The sequence below is a fragment of the Amblyraja radiata genome, chromosome 10, assembly GCF_010909765.2.
Source record: "Amblyraja radiata isolate CabotCenter1 chromosome 10, sAmbRad1.1.pri, whole genome shotgun sequence".
Classification (NCBI taxonomy): Eukaryota; Metazoa; Chordata; class Chondrichthyes; order Rajiformes; family Rajidae; genus Amblyraja; species Amblyraja radiata.
Window position 1 is genome coordinate 66173486 of NC_045965.1, and position 17587 is coordinate 66191072.

The following is a 17587-nucleotide window of genomic DNA, read 5'->3' on the forward strand; positions in this document are numbered from 1 at the left end:
TTCATTAGTCAAGAAATAGTATTGGGTAGGCTAATGGGACTGAAGGATGATAAATCCCCTGGGCCTGATGGGCTGCATCCCAGGGTCCTCAGGGAGTTGACTCAAGAAATAGTGGATGCATTGGTGATCATTTTCCAATGTTCAATAGATTCAGGATCAATTCCTGTGGATTGGAGGATAACTAATGTTATCCAACTTTTCAAGAAAGGAGCGAGAGAGAAAATGGGGAATTACAGACCAATTAGCCTGACTTTGGTGGTGGGAAAGATGCTGGAGTCAATTACTAAAGAGGTAATCATGGGGCATTTGAATAGCAGTAAAATGGTTAGTCCAAGTCAACATGGATTTATGAAAGGGAAATCATGCTTGACTAATCTTCTGGAATATTTTGAGAATGTGACAAGTAAAATGGATGAAGAGGTGCCAGTGGATGTAGTGTATCTAGACTTTCAGAAAGCCTTTGATAAGCCTTTGATGGGAGACTGGTGACTATAATTAGAGTGCATGGTATTGGGGTAGGGTGTTGACATGGATAGAAAATTGGTTGGCAGACCGGAAGCAAAGAGCAGGAGTGAACGGGTCCTTTTCAGAATGGCAGGCAGTGGTGAGTGGAGTGCCGCAAAGCTCGGTGTTGGGGACGCATGTGTTTACCATATATATTAATGATTTGGAAGAGGGAATTAGGAGCAACACTAGCAAGTTTGCAGATGACACAAAGCCGGGTGGCAGTGTGAACTGTGAAGAGGATGTTAGGAGGTTGCAGGGTGACCTGGACAGGTTGAGTGAGTGGGCAGATGCGTGTCAGATGCAGTATCTATATTACTAAAAGTAAGATCTTGACCGCTTTTAGCTCGCTGTGCTTTGATTTCCGAGGGAACGCCGCCACCTACGGCCGTCATTTTTGCCACCTCGCTCAGAGCCCCCCTCCGCCGGACTGGACTGGAGGATTTTTCCCATCGATGAAAAGTCAGAGAGATAGTAATGTTTAAAAAAAATTTGCCATACTTTCTGCTGCCCACGCTGGCAGCAGGGAGGAGGGACTATAAAACCCGGAAGTGTCTTGCCTCACTCAGTCTCTGCCAGGCGGAGGAAGCAAGAGGGTCACGGCTCTCTGAGCTGCGAAAAACACTGAACGCACATCTACTCCATGGTGAGTCCCCGGGATGTGGTTTTCAGCAAACAAATAAGTTTTGTTGGCTTGCTAAGTGTTTTTTGCCCAATTGGCTTTTTAAAGTGCTTTCAGCAAACGAGTGTTTTTGCCCAATTGGCTTGGCTATTAAAGGGTTCTCAGAAAACGTGTTTTGTTGGTTGCAAAGTGTTTTTGCCCAATTGGCTTGGGTTTTAAAGGGCTTGCTTGCAAAAGCTTTCGGATGTATAAAGCGTGAATACATTTTTTATTAGATCAGGACTGTGTTTAATTGCAAAATCGGCGCTCATACCGTGACTTCCACTTAGTGGCAAGATGGCGCCGATTACGTAATTTCCAGTTAGCAGCAAGATGGCGCTGCGTGCATCATTTCTGGTTCATGGCAAGATGGTGCTGACTGCCGACGGCACAAAGTGAAGACGTCGTTGCATAATTCAAGAGAGCTGACTGCTCTGTCTATGGTGAGTGTGTTGGATGTACATTCCTACCTGTTAAAAACCACCAAAATGGTGAATTTTTGCGCTGTAAATAATTGTGGAAGTCGAGGTAACCGTGAGAGACATCTATCCTACTTCAGAATTCCAAAGGTGAAGAGAAATGAAGGTAAAGAGAAACGAGAGCTGAAGAGACAACAACAGCTAAAGTGCTTGGCGAACATTGGCCGTGCAGATATCAAGATTGAAAATATTGGGAATTATCGCGTTTGCTCACTGCATTTCATCAACAGTAAGGCATTATTTGTGTTTTTCGTGATTCCTTTGGTATCCAAAAAGTTTCAGAAGTGATAAATCTGTGTGCAAAATTTTAAAATCGCCCATGGTTCTGAAGTGTTTTTTTACATGCAAAAAGAAAACGCTTCTGAAGCTCAATTTATCATTAAAAAAATCTCCAGACATAGGAGTGGTGTGTGGAAAAGTAAATTTTCTATCATTATGGTATTGAGATGTATATGTTGGCAAATAATAAAATGGCCTGACAGCTCAAACATCCACTCCCTTTCAATAGGATATTGTCAATTTAGGGCGAGAGTTTTAATATATAACTAGACCAAGTGCAGACCAGTTGGGTCTGTTTCCCCAACGGCGTTTTGGGGCGGGGGAGGGGGGGCTGCGGCATCAAACTCACATTAACCACCCCCCAAACACACAGGTGGGGGGAGGGGGGATGTGAAGAGGGGAGGGAGGGGAGAGGAGGTGGAGGAAACGGGACAGATTTGGGAGGGAAAGGAGGGCGGGGTAGGGGGTGAGAGGGAAGGGGGTGGTGTAGAGAGGGAAGGGGGGTGGGGGAGAGGGGTGAGGAGAGGGAAACATAGAACCATTGAAATTAAGTGCAGGAGTAGGCCATTCGGCCCTTCGAGCCTGCACCACCATTCAATATGATCGTGGCTGATCATCCAACTCAGTATCCTGTACCTGCCTTCTCTCCATACCCCCTGATCCCTTTAGCCACAAGGGCCACATCTAACTCCCTCTTAAATACAGCCAATGAACAGGCCTCAACTACCTTCTGTGCCAGTGAATTCCAGAGATTCACCACTCTGTGTGAAAAATGTTTTTCTCATCTCGGTCCTAAAAGATTTACCCCTTATCCTTAAATGTGACCCCTTGTTCTGGACTTCCCCAACATCTGGAACAATCTTCCTGCATCTAGCCTGTCCAACCCCTTAAGAATTTTGTACGTTTCTATAAGATACCCCCTCAATCTTCTAAATTCTAGCATGTACAAGCCGAGTCTATCCAGTCTTTCGTCATATGAAAGTCCTGACATCCCAGGAATCAGTCTGGTGAATCTTCTCTGTACTCCCACTATGGCAACAACATTGGGCATTGTGACATCACACAATGGAACGTTCACCATGGGCTGGGGCTCCTGCAAAGGCATATGTAAATGAATCCATTCCGATTGGACATCTGTGAGCATCGGGCATTGTGACATCACACGATGGAACGTTCACCAGGGGCTGGGGCTGGGGCTGATTCTATGGGTGAGAAGCCAGTTTATTTTTGAAATATTGGGGGGGGGGGGGGGGGGGGGGGGGGGGGGGAGAAGGATTTGATTAAAAACGTGTACTTAAACGCGACGAAATGTAATGAGGAGCGGATACTTAGAAAGAAAAGTGAAATCTCTACGGAAATGGAAAAGATGTTGGCGATTCAGCTTTCCCCCTTATCCTTAAACTTTGACCCCTTGTTCTGGTCTTCCCCAACATCCGGAATAATCTTTCTGCATCTAGTCTGTCCAACCCCTTAAGAATTTTATACGTTTCTATAAGATACCCCCTTAATCTTCTAAAATCTAGCGAGTACAAGGCGAGTCTATCCAGTCTTTATTCATTTGAATATCCTGACATTCCAGGAATCAGTCTGGTGAACCTTCTCTGTACTGTCACTATGGCAACAATGTATTTGAGCATTAGGCATTGTGACATCACACGATGGAACGTTCACCATTGGCTGGGGCTCCTGCATAGGCATATGTAAATGAATCCATTCCGATTGGACATATGTGAGCATCGGGCATTGTGACATCACACGATGGAACGTTCAGCAGGGGCTGGGGCTGGTGCGATTCTTTGGGTGAGAAGCCAGTTTAGTTTTGAAAATTTGAGAGGGGGGTGGGGAAGGATTTGACGGGGAAGAGGGGGGGGGCTTCAGTTGGGAGCTGCTGGTGGAGGGGTGTTTCCTGCAGGCGGCGGTTGGCGGGGAGTGTCCTGCAAGCGGGGACAGGGACGGCTTCAGAAGGGGGCTGGGGGGGGGGGCTTTTTGGAGGGCTAGTACATATTGTGGGCCAAATGGAATGCAGCTGGGGACAGCGACGGCTTCAGCCGTGGGTCGGTGGGAGGTGGGGTGATCTGCTGTGGCCTATCGCTGCCACTGCCTACACCTGCTGTTACCGTGGCCTGTCGCTGCCACTGCCAACATCTACCGTGGCCTATCACTGCCGTGGACTATTATGCCTGCCGGGGGGGCTTCCTGCAACTTCGGCGGCCCGGGCTTCTGGTGGGGGGCAGCAGCAGTTGTCCACGGCAGCAACAGGCCATGGCAGCAGTAGATAGTGGCCTGGAGGCCAAGTCACTAAGAGAAGGCAGGCACGGGTTATTGATAGGGGACGATCAGCCATGATCACAATAAATGGCGGTGCTGGCTCGAAGGGCCGAATGGCCTCCTCCTGCACCTATTTTCGATGTTTCTATGTCTCTGAAGCACCAGCGACAGCAATATACCACGGTAGTGGCAAGCCACGGCAGCAATATACCACGGCAGTGGCAGGCCACGGCAGCGACTCCCAACTGAGCGGCTCCCAGCTCAGTGGCTTGTCGTAGTGGTCACCGCAGATGCAGCCCACCCACACTCTGCTCACTCCGCTCCTTCGGCTTTATTCTCCTCACCGCCGGGGATTGACAGTGGGTGCCAGAAGGGGCGCCGCAGTCCCGGCAAATGACAGGACAGAAGATATTTAAAACGTAATAAGTTTTGTAATACTCCACCGATTGGAACAAAAGTTGGTGCGTCGCAGCACAAGAGAATGGTGAGTAAGGTAGTGAAAAATCGTAGCACTATCGGGTACTGTTTTTGCGCAAATGTGAAAACGCAAACTGGAAGAGGACAAAATGAGAGTTTTAGTTATGTGTAGTAGATAGATAATCTATATAATATGTATGCATTTAGACATCATTATTTACAATGTTCTATATTCTATTTTTAAAAGTGCAAGATCCACAATGTGGTAGACTGGAGGACTGGAGGACCTGGAATACATTGTTAACATATATAAGAGGTCTAGGTTTATTTTATAGCTTTATGATAATTATTGTCGCGTGTACCGAGGTGCAGTGAAAAGCATTGTTTCGTAGGGTGTACAGTTAGAACAGACAATACTATACATAAATACAACAAAGACAAACTCAAGTACAACAGGTAGAGCAAAGGGGAAGTTACAGAGTGCAGAAAGTAGTTCTCAGCATTGTAGTGCACCAGTTCCAGAGACAAAGTCCAATGTCTGCAATGGGGTAGAGATGAATTGGACAGTTCTCTAGCTTATGGAAGGATCGTTCAGAAACCCGATAATAGAGGGGAAGTAGCTGTTCCCGAGTCTGGTGGTGCGCAGTTTCAAGCTTCTGTATCTTCTGCTGGAATAGGCAGGGAGAAGAAGGAATGACCAGGGTGGGACAAGTCTTTGATTATGTTGGCTGCTTTTCTGAGGCAGTGTGAAGTGTTGATTAGTTTTGTTTATTGTCACGTGTACCGAGGTGACAACTTTTGTTGCGTACTAACCAGTCAGCGGAAACATAGATAGAAACATAGAAAATAGGTGCAGGAGGAGGCCATTCGGCCCTTCGAGCCAGCACCGCCATTCATTGTGATCATGGCTATCAATAACCCGTGCCTGCCTTCTCCCCATATCCCTTGACTCCACTAGCCCCTAGAACTCTTATCTAATTATCTCTTAAATCCATCCAGTGACTTGGTCTCCACTGCTCTCTGTTGCAGGGAATTCCATAAATTCACAACTCTCTGGGTGAAAAAGTTTTTTCTCACCTCTGTCTAAAATGATCTCCCCTTTACTCTAAGACTGTGGCCCCTGGTACTGGACTCGCCCAACATTGGGAAATTTTTTCCTGCATCTAGCTTGTCCAGTCCTTTTATAATTTTATATGTTTCTATAAGATGCCCCCTCATCCTTCGAAACTCCAGTGAATACAAGCCTAGTCTTTTCAATCTTTCCTCATATTTCAGTCCTGCCATCCCTGGCTGGCCTTATATTCACTGGAATTTAGAAGGATGAGAGGCGACCTTATAGAAACATATAAAATTCTCAAGGGATTGGATAGGTTGATGCAAGGAGAATTTTCCAGATGTTGGGGGAGTTCAGAACCAGGGGTCAGAGTTTAAGAATAAGGGATCGGCCATTTACGACTGAGATGAGCACAAACGGTGCTGGCTTGAAGGATGGAATGGCTACTCCTACACATATTTGCTTTGTTTCTGTAAAGCTCAGTGGTCTGGCATTGACATTAATAGCCTTAATGACTCATCTACAAAATAATCAACCTATACATGTTTATTTATTTTAGTTCAGAGAAACTCCGTACAGACAGCACCCGTGGTCAGGACCGAACCCAGGTCTCTGGCGCTGCAAGGCGGCAACTCTACCTCTGCGCCACCGTGCCGTCTCAAAACATGACCAGTCCATTTGCCTCCACAGATGCTGCCTGGCCCACTGAGTTCCTCCAGCACTTTGTGCTTTTGCTCAAGGACAAATTGTGGGAGATTCCACGCAGTATCAAGTCTGCTCTGCCATTCAATCATGGCTGATCTATCACTCCCTCTCAACCACATTATCCTGCCTTCTCCCCATAATCCCTGACACCCGTATTAATCAATAATCTGTCAATCTCTGCATTAAAAAATATCCATTGACTTGGCCTCCACAGCCGTCTGTGGCAATGAATTCCACAGATTCATCACCCTCTGACTAAAGAAATTCCTCCTCATCTCCTTTCTAAAAGTGCATCCATTTATTAAGACAGTGCCCTCTGGCCCTGGACTCTCTCACCAGTGGAAACATCCTCCCACACCCACTCTATCCATGCCTTTCTCTATTCGATACGTTTAGACTCACCTGCACTGGGTAGCGTTTTTCTGCGGACAGAGGCCGGCAATGGGTAGGTTCCGGGCAGGTACAATCTTCGATACTACTTGTGACCCATAGTGCAAGCACAGCCAGAGACAAGAGTCCTGCCACACTCGTGCACATCTTCTCTTCCGAACCTTGCTGGATACAACACACAACGGACACAGCACGGCTACTTATGTACCGAGCGGCAACACAAGATGACGTCTCCTCGGTCTATTCCTATCTTGACGATGTTGCAATTGTGAAATTCTGACGTGAGCTTCACGTTGTCAAATGTAACTTTGTCTATAACCCTCCTATATGTATCTCCTGGGCAACATTTCAAGTTCAAGTTCAAGTGAGTTTATTGTCATGTGTCCCTGATAGGACAATGAAATTCTTGCTTTGCTTCAGCACAACAGAACATAGTAGGCATTGACTACAAAACAAATGAATAAATAAACTGATAAAGTGCAAATAACAGATAATGTGTTATTAATGTTCAGAGTTTTGTCCGAGCCAGGTTTAATAGCCTGATGGCTGTGGGGAAGTAGCTATTCCTGAACCTGGTCGTTGCAGTCTTCAGGCTCCTGTACCTTCTACCTGAAGGTAGCAGGGAGATGACCGTGTGGCCAGGATGGTGTGGGTCTTTGATGATACTGCCAACCTTTTTGAGGCAGCGACTGCGATAAATCCCCTCGATGGAAGGAAGGTCAGAGCCTATGATGGACTGGGCAGTGTTTATTACTTTTTGTAGTCTCTTCCTCTCCAGGGCGCTCAACTTTTTGTAGTATCTTCCTCTCCAGGGCACCAAGCCACGATGCAACCAGTCAGCAAACTCTCCACTGTGCACCTGTAGAGGTTAGAGAGAGTCCTCCTTGACAAACCAACTCTCCGTAATCTTCTCAGCAAGTATAGGCGCTGATGTGCTCTCTTGATAATTGCATCAGTGTTCTTGGACCAGGAAAGATCTTCAGAGATGTGCACGCCCAGGAATTTGAAGCTCTTGACCCTTTCAACCATCGACCCGTTGATATTAACGAGACTGTGGGTCCCCATCCTACTCCTTCCAAAGTCCACAATCAGTTCCTTGGTTTTGCTGGTGTTGAGGGCCAGGTTATTGTGCTGGCATCATATGGACAGTTGCTCGATCTCTCTTCTATACTCGGACTCATCCCCATCAGTGATACGTCCCATAATAGTGGTGTCGTCAGCGAACTTGATGATGGAGTTCACACTATGACCGGATACGCAGTCATGAGTATAGAGTGAGTACAGCAGGAGGCTCAGCACGCACCCTTGAGGTGCTCCCGTGCTGATTGTTATCGAGTCTGACACATTTCCACCAATACGAACGGACTGTGGTCTGTGAATGAGGAAGTCGAGGATCCAATTGCAGAGGGATGCGCAGAGACCCAGTTCAGCGAGTTTGGTAACCAGCTTGGAGGGGATGATAGAATTAAATGCCGAGCTGTAATCAATGAATAACAGCCTCACATATGAGTTTTTGTTGTCCAAGTGGTCCAGAGTGGAGTGGAGGTCCAGCGAGATCGCATCCATTGTTGATCTGTTGTGGCGGTAAGCAAACTGCAGTGGGTCCAGGTTTTTGTCGAGGTAGGAGTTGATTTTCGCCATGATCAACCTCTCGAAGCACTTCATCACCACAGGCGTTAGTGCCACAGGTCGATAGTCATTGAGGCACGTCACCTTACTTTTCTTGGGCACTGGTATAATTGATGCCCTTTTGAAGCAGGTGGGGACCTCAGACCTCAGTAGTGAAAGGTTAAAAATGTCCGTAAAAACTCTAGCCAGTTGGTCCGCACAGGTTTTTAGAACACGACCAGGTATACCATCAGGTCTAGGCGCTTTTCGAGGGTTTACCCCTCTGAAGGATTTCCTGATGTCGGCCTCTGTGACTGACACTGAAATACCATCAGAGCGAATGGGGGCTCGAGAAGGCACATCAGTATTCTCCCTATCAAAGTGTGCGTAAAACGCATTGAGCTCATCAGGGAGTGATGTTTCGCCGACATTCGAGCTGCCTCCTGATTTCGCCTTGTAGGAGGTGATTAAAAGACATTTAGCCTTGGCCTGTATTAATTAGTCACAGATCATGGACACAGGCCTTGTGTATTTTAGACATTCAGTAGTTCATAAGTGATAGGAACAGAATTAGGCCATTCAGCCCATCAAGTCTACTCCGCCACTCAACCATGGCTGATCTATCTCTCCCTTCTAACCCCATTCTCCTTCTATCTCCCCATTATCCCTGACACCCGTACTAATCATGAGGGAGAGGGATATTGGCCAGAAACTGGCAAATGGGAAGTTTAGATGGGACATCTTGGTGAATCTGTGGTATTCTTTGCCGCAGACGGCTGTGGAGGCCAAGTGAATGAATATGCAAGGAGGAGATTGACGGATTCTTGATTAGTATGTGCGTCTTGGTTTATGGCGAGTAGGCAGAAGAATGGGGTTGGGAGGGAATGATAGATCTGCCATGATTGACTGGTGGAGTGGTCTTGATGGGCCGAATGGCATAATTCGGTCCTAGAACTTATGAACTCGTCCAAAATACCCCATCTAAGCTTCTTCTATTTACCTGTGTCCGGCCCATATCCTTCTACATTTTAAAGGGTCCCTTAGATTCAGATTAAATATTTCTCCTTTTGGGAAATACTTGGACAGAAGTTGGTGCTAAACTCTGTATCCATCCTCAATCTTCATTCCTTATCCGGCCAACATGCTAGTAACAAGAAAGTGCAGGTGCTGGTTTACAAATGGCACAAAGTTGCTGGAGTAACTCAGTGGGTCAGGCAGCATCTCTGGAGAAAAGCAACAGATGACGTTTTGTGTTGTGACCCTTCATCAGACTGATGTCCGAAGAAGGGCTCAACCCAAAACGTCACCCGTTCCCTCTCTCCAGAGATGCTGCCTGACCCACTGAGTTACTCCAGCATTTTGTGTCTATCTTCGGTGTAATCCAGCATCTGCAGTTCCTTTGCACAGAGGTTAATTGGCTTCTGTAAATTATACCTTTTGTGTAGAGTAGAACTTGTGTATGGGTGATTGCTGTTCTGCGTGGACTCAGTAGGTTGGAGGGCCTGCTTCTACACTACATCCCTAGACTGAAGTCAACTGGGGATAATCAGCAAACCTAATCTATAAAGACCAAAGACTGTAATTACCGGACTCGTACACAACTAAAGATACAATACATCTTTACTAAACTCTTACAGTATTGGATATGCAATACATTACATGTCTAAGCTGCTACATCTACTACCTGATGTAGGCGAGTTCCTAATATTATAAAGCATTTACTAGGCGGGGCTACTATTAACCAAAACTCTAATTGGCTAGCATACAATACCCAATCTACATCTCTACTTGTAGAAAATAAAAAAGTAACTACGTGCCTTCAACAATATACCGAGGGGAACATGCTAGCAGGATTATACAAAATCACCATATCCAATGTGTGGCGTGCAAACCCGTCCGGTCCTCGTGCGGTAGGAGACTGCCTCAACTTCCTTTGCGAGAGAAGAAATGGTAACCGGGAGTGGGGACACGACCGGCGACCCGGTAGGCCTGGTGGGAGAAGTCAATAGACAATAGACAATAGGTGCAGGAATAGACCATTCGGCCCTACGAGCCAACAGTGCCATTCAATGTGATCATGGCTGATCATCCCCAATCAGTACCCCGTTCCGGCCTTCTCCCCATATCCCCTGACTCCACTATTTTTAAGAACCCTATCTAGCTCTCTCTTGAAGCATCCAGAGAACCTGCCTCCACCGCCCTCTGAGGCAGCGAATTCCACAGACTCACCACTCTCTGTGACAAAAAGTGTTTCCTCGTCTCCGTTCTAAATGGCTTACTCCTTATTCTTAAACTGTGGCCCCTGGTTCTGGACTCCTCCAACATTGGGAACATGTTTCCTGCCTCTAGTGTGTCCAAACCCTTAACAATCTTATATGTCTCAATGAGATACCCTCTCATCCTTCTAAACTCCAGAGTGTACAAGCCCAGCTGCTCCATTCTCTCAGCATATGACAGTCCCGCAATCCCGGGAATTAACCTTGTAAACCTATGCTGCACTCCCTCAATAGCAAGAATGTCCTTCCTCAAATTAGGGGACCAAAACTGTGCACAATACTCCAGGTGTGGTCTCACTAGGGCTCTGTACAACTGCAGAAGGACCTCTTTGCTCCTATATTCGATTCCTCTTGTTATAAAGGCCAACATGCCATTCGCTTTCTTCATTGCCTGCTGTACCTGCATGCTTACTTTTATAGAGTGATGTACAAGGACCCCCAGATCCCGTTGTACTTCCCGTTTTCCCAACTTGACGTCATTTAGTAAACTTCCTTCCTGTTTTTGCTACCAAAGTGGATAACCTCACATTTATCCACATTAAACTTCATCTGCCATGCATCTGCCCACTCCCCCAACCTGTCCAAGTCACCCTGCATTCTCATAGCATCCTCCTCACAGTTCACACTGCCACCCAGTTTTGTGTCATCTGCAAATTTGCTAATGTTACTTTGAAACCCTTCATCCAAATTATTGATGTATATTGTAAATTGCTGCGGTCCCAGCACCGAGCCTTGTGGTACCCTGCCATTCTGGTGCCAGCAGGCTCCACCTACAGCCCGATATCTTTTTGTTTTTTTGTTTATTTAGTTATGTAAAAGTGTGTTTTTTTGTGTTTTTTTTGTGTTTTTATGTGGGGGAAGAGGGTACGGTGCGGGGGATACCGTCCTTCAGCCGCTTCCTGGTGAAGACGCGACTATTATTCGAGTCCCCCCCCCCCAGCGGCCTACCTACTGGATTGGCGCGGCCTTTCCTGCCGGGATCGACCAGAGCTCCAGCAGCGGCGGGACAGCGCTGTAACATTGAGGGGCTGGCGATGCCTTACCGGGGATCGCCGTCTGGAGCCCGGAGTGCTGGACATGCTGCACCGACATCATGGAGCTGTGGTAGGCGGAGCTCCCAACGCGTGCGGCGCTGATGGACAGCGTGGGGTCCTGCGACTGTGCCCGGCTCGGCCTGCGGATTCGGGAGCTGCGGACTCGGGAGCTGCGGACTCGGGAGCTGCGGACTCGGGAGCTGCGGACTCGGGAGCTGCGGACTCGGGAGCTGCGGACTCGGGAGCTGCGGACTCGGGAGCTGCGGACTCGGGAGCTGCGGACTCCGGCTGTGGGAGGCGGCTGATCAGGAGGTCCGGGCCGCTGAAGAGGAGGATGTTCACCTTCGGGGTTCGGCGTCGGCGTTCCACCAGCCCGGCGTGAGGGCCTGAACATCGGGCCACCCGGGGCGGCGACTGCGGGTGCTAGGAAGGCCTCGACCACGAGTGAACATCTGGGAAGAAAGGAGGGGAGGCTGGCTGGACTATGGTGCCTTCCTCACCTTGGTGCCACTGTGTTATGTTGTGTCGTGGACTTTCAGTGTTTGTGCATTATTTTTAAATTCTATTTTATTTTTAATATGTTTTATTATTTATTATTATTTATTTATTTTTATTTTTATGATACTGCCTGTAAGGGAAATTCATTTTGTTGTCTCTAACTGAGACAATGACAATAAATTTGAATACAATACAATACAATACAATTCTGAAAGGGACCTGTTAATCCCTACTCTTTGTTTCCTGTCTGCCAACCACTTCTCTATCCATGTCAGCACTCTACCCCAATACATGGTGCACTAATTTTCCCCACTAATCTCCTATGTGGGACCTTATCAAATGTTTTCTGAAAGTCCAGGTACACTCCATCCACTGGCTCTCCCTTGTCCATTATCCTAGTTACATCTTCAAAAAATTCCAGAAGATTAGTCAAGCATGATTTCCCCTTCGTAAATCCATGCTGACTTGGACCGATCCTGTTACTGCTATCCAAATATTCGGCTATCTCATCTTTCATAATGGACTCCAGCATCTTCCCCACCACCAATGTCAGGCCAGCTGGTCTACAATTCCTTGTTTTCTCTCTCCCGCCTTTCTTAAAAAGTGGGATAACATTAGCTACCCTCCAATCCACATGAACTGATCCTGGGTCTGTAGATCATTGGAAAATTATCACCAATGCATCCACGATTTCTAGAGCCACTTCCTTAAGTACCCTGGGATTTACCAGACTTCAGGACCATCAGTCTATCCAACACCATTTCCTGCCTAAAAGCTTGCATTTCTGCATCAGTGTAGCGTTTTTACCGAACCCGAACTAGCCCATGAAAATTTTACTCGGCCACGGTGTCTGTACGAGCCCTCCGGAAACCAGTCCCTCCATCCCACAACACCTGTGCTAGCCCAAGAAAAGTCCTTCCGGCCCACAACACCTGTACTAGCCCAAGAAATGTCTCTGTGGTGCACAATATCCATACTAACCCTCTTGAAACTTTTTCATTCGGCCCACAACACCTGTACTAGCCCTCCAGAACTCTCCCCTTCCCTTGGCTGCAGGACGCTCCCGGCCCCCGACTGCTCCCGCCTTAAGCCGTCCCCCTTCTCCCGGCTGCAGGATGCCCACCGCCACCACCGGACAGCCCCCACCTGAAGCCGTATGCCTTATCCGGCTGCAGGACGCTCCCGCCCTCTTCCACTGGCCCCAGACAGCCCTCACGTGAAGCCGTCCCACTCCCAAGGCTGCAGTACGGTCTCGCCCCACAGGGCCCCGACAGCCCCCGCCTGAAGTCATTCCGCTGAGCCGATCCGGGGCCGGGAGTCATTGAGTGAGGCCGAAGTCAGGGCCACCCTGCTGCAGGTCGTTGCCCACCGATCACTGCCTGGAGCCGGTGGGGAGCGGCAGCTATAGGCCACGACAGCGCTTCCCCCGTCCACTCCCACCCCCACCCCCACCAGCCGACGACAGGCCCCGCCTGAAGCCGTCCCCCTCCCCCTGCTGCAGGACTCTCTCCCGGCGGCCGACGACAACCCCGCCTGAAGCGGCCCCCATCCTCCGGCTACAGAACGTTCCTGCCGGCTCCCGCCTGAAGCCGTCCCTATCCCCAGCTGCAGGACGCTCCCCGCCTGAAGCCGTCCCCCTCCCTGGCTAGAAAACGCTCCCGTCGGCCCCCGCCTGAACCCAACCCTGTCCCCGGCTGCAATCCATTCGGCCCACAACACACGAAATAACCTAAGAAAAGTCTATTCACCCACATTCAAACATCATGTCCAAACCACATTTTCATTTTCAAACCACATTTTCATTTTCAAACCTCATTTTCAAATCTAATTTTCAAACAACATTTTCATTTTCAAACCACATTTTTGTTTTCAAACTTCATTTTTAAACCACATTTTCATTTTCAAACCTCATTTGAAAACCTCATTTTCATTTTCAAACATCATTTTGAAACCACATTTTCATTTTCAAACCTCATTTTGAAACCACATTTTCATTTTCAAACCTCATTTTCAAACCACATGCTCATTTCAAACCTCATTTTCAAATCACATTTTTATTTTCAAACCACATTTTCAATCCACCTTTTAATTTTCAAACCACATTACCAAACTACATTTTCATTTTCAAACCTCATTTTCAAACCACCTTTTCGCTTTCAAAACTCATTTTCAAACCACATATTCATTTTCACACCTCATTTTCATTTTTAAACCTCATTTTCAAACCACATTTTCATTTTCAAACCTCATTTTCAAACCACATTTTCATTTTCAAACTTCATTTGCAAACCACATTTTCATATTCAAACTTCATATTTAAACCATATTTTCATTTTCAAACCAAACACATTTTCAAACCACCCACATTTTCAATCCACCCACATTTTCAAACTAACCATGTTTTCAAACCAACCACGTTTTCAAACCAACCACGTTTTCAAACCAACCACATTTTCAAACCAACCGCAATTTCAAACCAACCACATTTTCAAACCACATTTTTATTTTCAAACCTCATTTTAAAACCACGTTTTCATTTTCAAACCCCATTTTCAAACCACATTTTCATTTTCAAACCTCATTTTCAAACCACAATTTCATTTTCAAACCAACCACATTTTCAAACCAACCAAATTTTCAAACCAACCACATTTTCAAACCCCATTTAGAAACCACATTAAGGGCACTCACAGGTCTGCAGACACTGTAGGCACATAACACCACACTCACAGTTTAGTAGACATTCAGTGTTCAGTTGATTCACAGCTCAGACTGGGAGTCGTGACTTCTCACTTACCATCTTGCAGCAACAGATCCACGTCCAGACTTCCAAGTTTTATAGCTCCTCCTTTTAATTATATAGATTAGTGTATTATAAATATTAGTATATTGACATAAATCGATTATTATATTTGTATATTATATTTGAATATTAGTATAAATCAATTTAGAACAGAGATGAGAATGTGGAATTCTCTGCCTCAGAAGGTGGAGGCAGGTTCTCTGGATGCTTTCAAGAGAGAGCTAGATAGGGTTCTTAAAAATAGCGGAGTCAGGGGATATGGGGAGAAGACAGGAATTGGGTACTGTTTGGGGATGATCAGCCATGATCACATTGATTGGCGGTGCTGGCTCGAAGGGCCGAATGGCCTACTCCTGCACCCATTGTCTATTGTCTATTGTTTATTGTGTGGCTATTTGAAATGTGTGGCTATTGGAATGTGTGGCTATTGGAATGTGTGGCTATTGGAATGGCACGGCTAGTGGAATGGCGTGGCTAGTGGAATGGCGTGGCTAGTGGAATGGCGTGGCTAGTGGAATGGCGTGGCTAGTGGAATGGCGCGGCTAGTGGAATGGCACGGCTAGTGGAATGGCACGGCTAGTGGAATGGCACGGCTAGTGGAATGGCACGGCTATTGGACTTGCGCGGCTATTGGACTATTGTTTGAGTATTCAAAAATGTTTACTGCCATATGGATGGTGTATGAGTGTGTCTTTGTGTGTGTCTGTCTGTCTGTGCGCGTGTCTGTCTGTCTGTCCGCGCGCGTGTCTGTCTGTGCGCGTGTCTGTCTGTGCGCGTGTCTGTCTGTCTGTGCGTGTGTCCGTCTGTCCATCTGTGCATCTGTGCGTCAGTCTGTCTGTGTGTCTGTGTCTGTCTGCGAGTGTGAGTGTCTGTGTGAGTGTGTGTACGTGTTTGTGTGGATGTGCGTGTGTCTGTGTGTGAGTGTCCGTGCGTGAGTGTCTGTGTGTGTGAGTGTATGAGTGTGCACTCTGCTTGAAATGTTGTAAAATTGGCCTGCACTCCGCTTGGATGGCTGTGCGGTTGCACTTGCTGCCTGCTCTCTACTTGGTGCTGTCAGGTTGGACTTTCTGCCTGCACGCTGATTCAAGATTCAAGATTCAAGAGAGTTTATTGTCATGTGTCCCTGATAGGACATTGAAATTATTGCTTTGCTTTAGCACACCAGAACATAGTAGGCACGAATACAGAACAGATCAGTGTGTCCATATTTATCTATATTACTAAAAGTCTGTTCTTGACCGGTTTTGGCCATCTGTGCTGCGATTTCTGAGAGAACGCCGCCACCTACGGCCGTCATTTTTGGCCACCTTGCTCAGAGCTCCCCCTCCGCCGTATGTGTGCCGAGAATTTTTCCCGTCGATGAAAAATGACAGAGATATGAATGATTTTACAAAATTCCCCATTCTCTCTGCTGCCGGGGAGGGACTATAAAACCAGGAAGTGGTGTGCCCCAATCAGTCTCTTCAAGATGAAGGAAGGCAAAGGGTCACATTTCTCTGAGCTGTGAATAACACTGAACACATGTCTACTCAAATGTAAGTGTCCTTAGTGGTTCTAAAACGCTTGCAGAATGTGTCTATTGGTTCTATAATGTTTTCAAAAAGTGTTTATTGGTTCTAAAATGTTTGCAAAAAGTGTTTCTTTTGGTTCTACAATGCTTGCAGAATGTGTCTTTTTTGGTTCTAAAATGTTTTTTATGTTTTACCCCCCTTTCCTCCCCCCCCCCCCTCTCCTATCCCCCAACCCCCTCTCCTCTCCCCCCCTCTCTTCCTCCCCCCCTCTCCTCTCCCCCCTCTCCTCTCCCTTTCCTCTCCTCTTCCCCCCTCTCTCCTCTCCCCCCCTCTCCACCCCTCACCTCTCCCCTCTCACCTCTCCCCGCCCTCTCCTCTGCCCCCCTCTCCTCTCCCCCCTCTCCTCCCCCCCCTCCCCCCTCCCCCCTCTCCTCTCCCCCTCCTCTCCCCCTCTCCTCTCAACCATCCCCCCTCTCTCTCTCCCCTCTTTTTCTCCCCCCTCCCCTCCATCCCCTCCCCCACCATTCCTCCCCTAAACCCCCTCCCCTCCACACACCCCTACCCCCTTCCCTCCACCCTCCCTGCTCCCCACCCCCCCTCCCCTCTCAGCACACCCTCTCTCTCCCCCTCTTTCCCCTCTCTCCCCCCCTCTCCCCCCCTCTCCTCCCCCCCTCTCCTCCCCCCCTCCCTCCCCCTTCTCCTCCCCCTCTCCTCCCCCCTCCCCTCCCCATCTCTCCTCCCCCCTCCCCTCCCCATCTCTCCTCCCCCCTCCCCTCCCCATCTCTCCTCCCCCCTCCCCCCTCTCCCCCCTCTCACTCTCTCCCCTCCTCCCCTCCATCCCCTCCCTCCCTCCCCTAAACCACCTCCCCTCCACACCCCCTACCTTCTTCCCTCCACCCTCCCCCCCACCACCCCCTCCCTGCTCCCCACCTCTCCCCCTCACCCCCCTCTCAGCACCCCCTCCCTCTCCCCCTCACTCTCACACTCACTCTCTCCTCCCCTCCTCCCCCACCTTTCCCCCCTCACCCGCCCTCCCACTTCTCCTCCTCTCCACCCCCCTCTCCCTCTTGTCCCTCTCTCTGTGTATCTGTCTCTCTCTC

The 17587-nt window shown here is 48.0% G+C and overlaps 1 long non-coding RNA gene across 1 annotated transcript; it reads right to left on the reverse strand.

Moving 5' to 3' along the window:
- Positions 1 to 6085: 6085 nt before the first annotated feature.
- Positions 6086 to 9615, reverse strand: LOC116978061. Its single transcript, XR_004413365.1, has 3 exons — positions 9604 to 9615; positions 7651 to 7653; positions 6086 to 6132 (listed from the first exon to the last, which is right to left on the reverse strand). It is a non-coding gene; the product is annotated as an uncharacterized LOC116978061 (long non-coding RNA).
- Positions 9616 to 17587: the final 7972 nt, after the last annotated feature.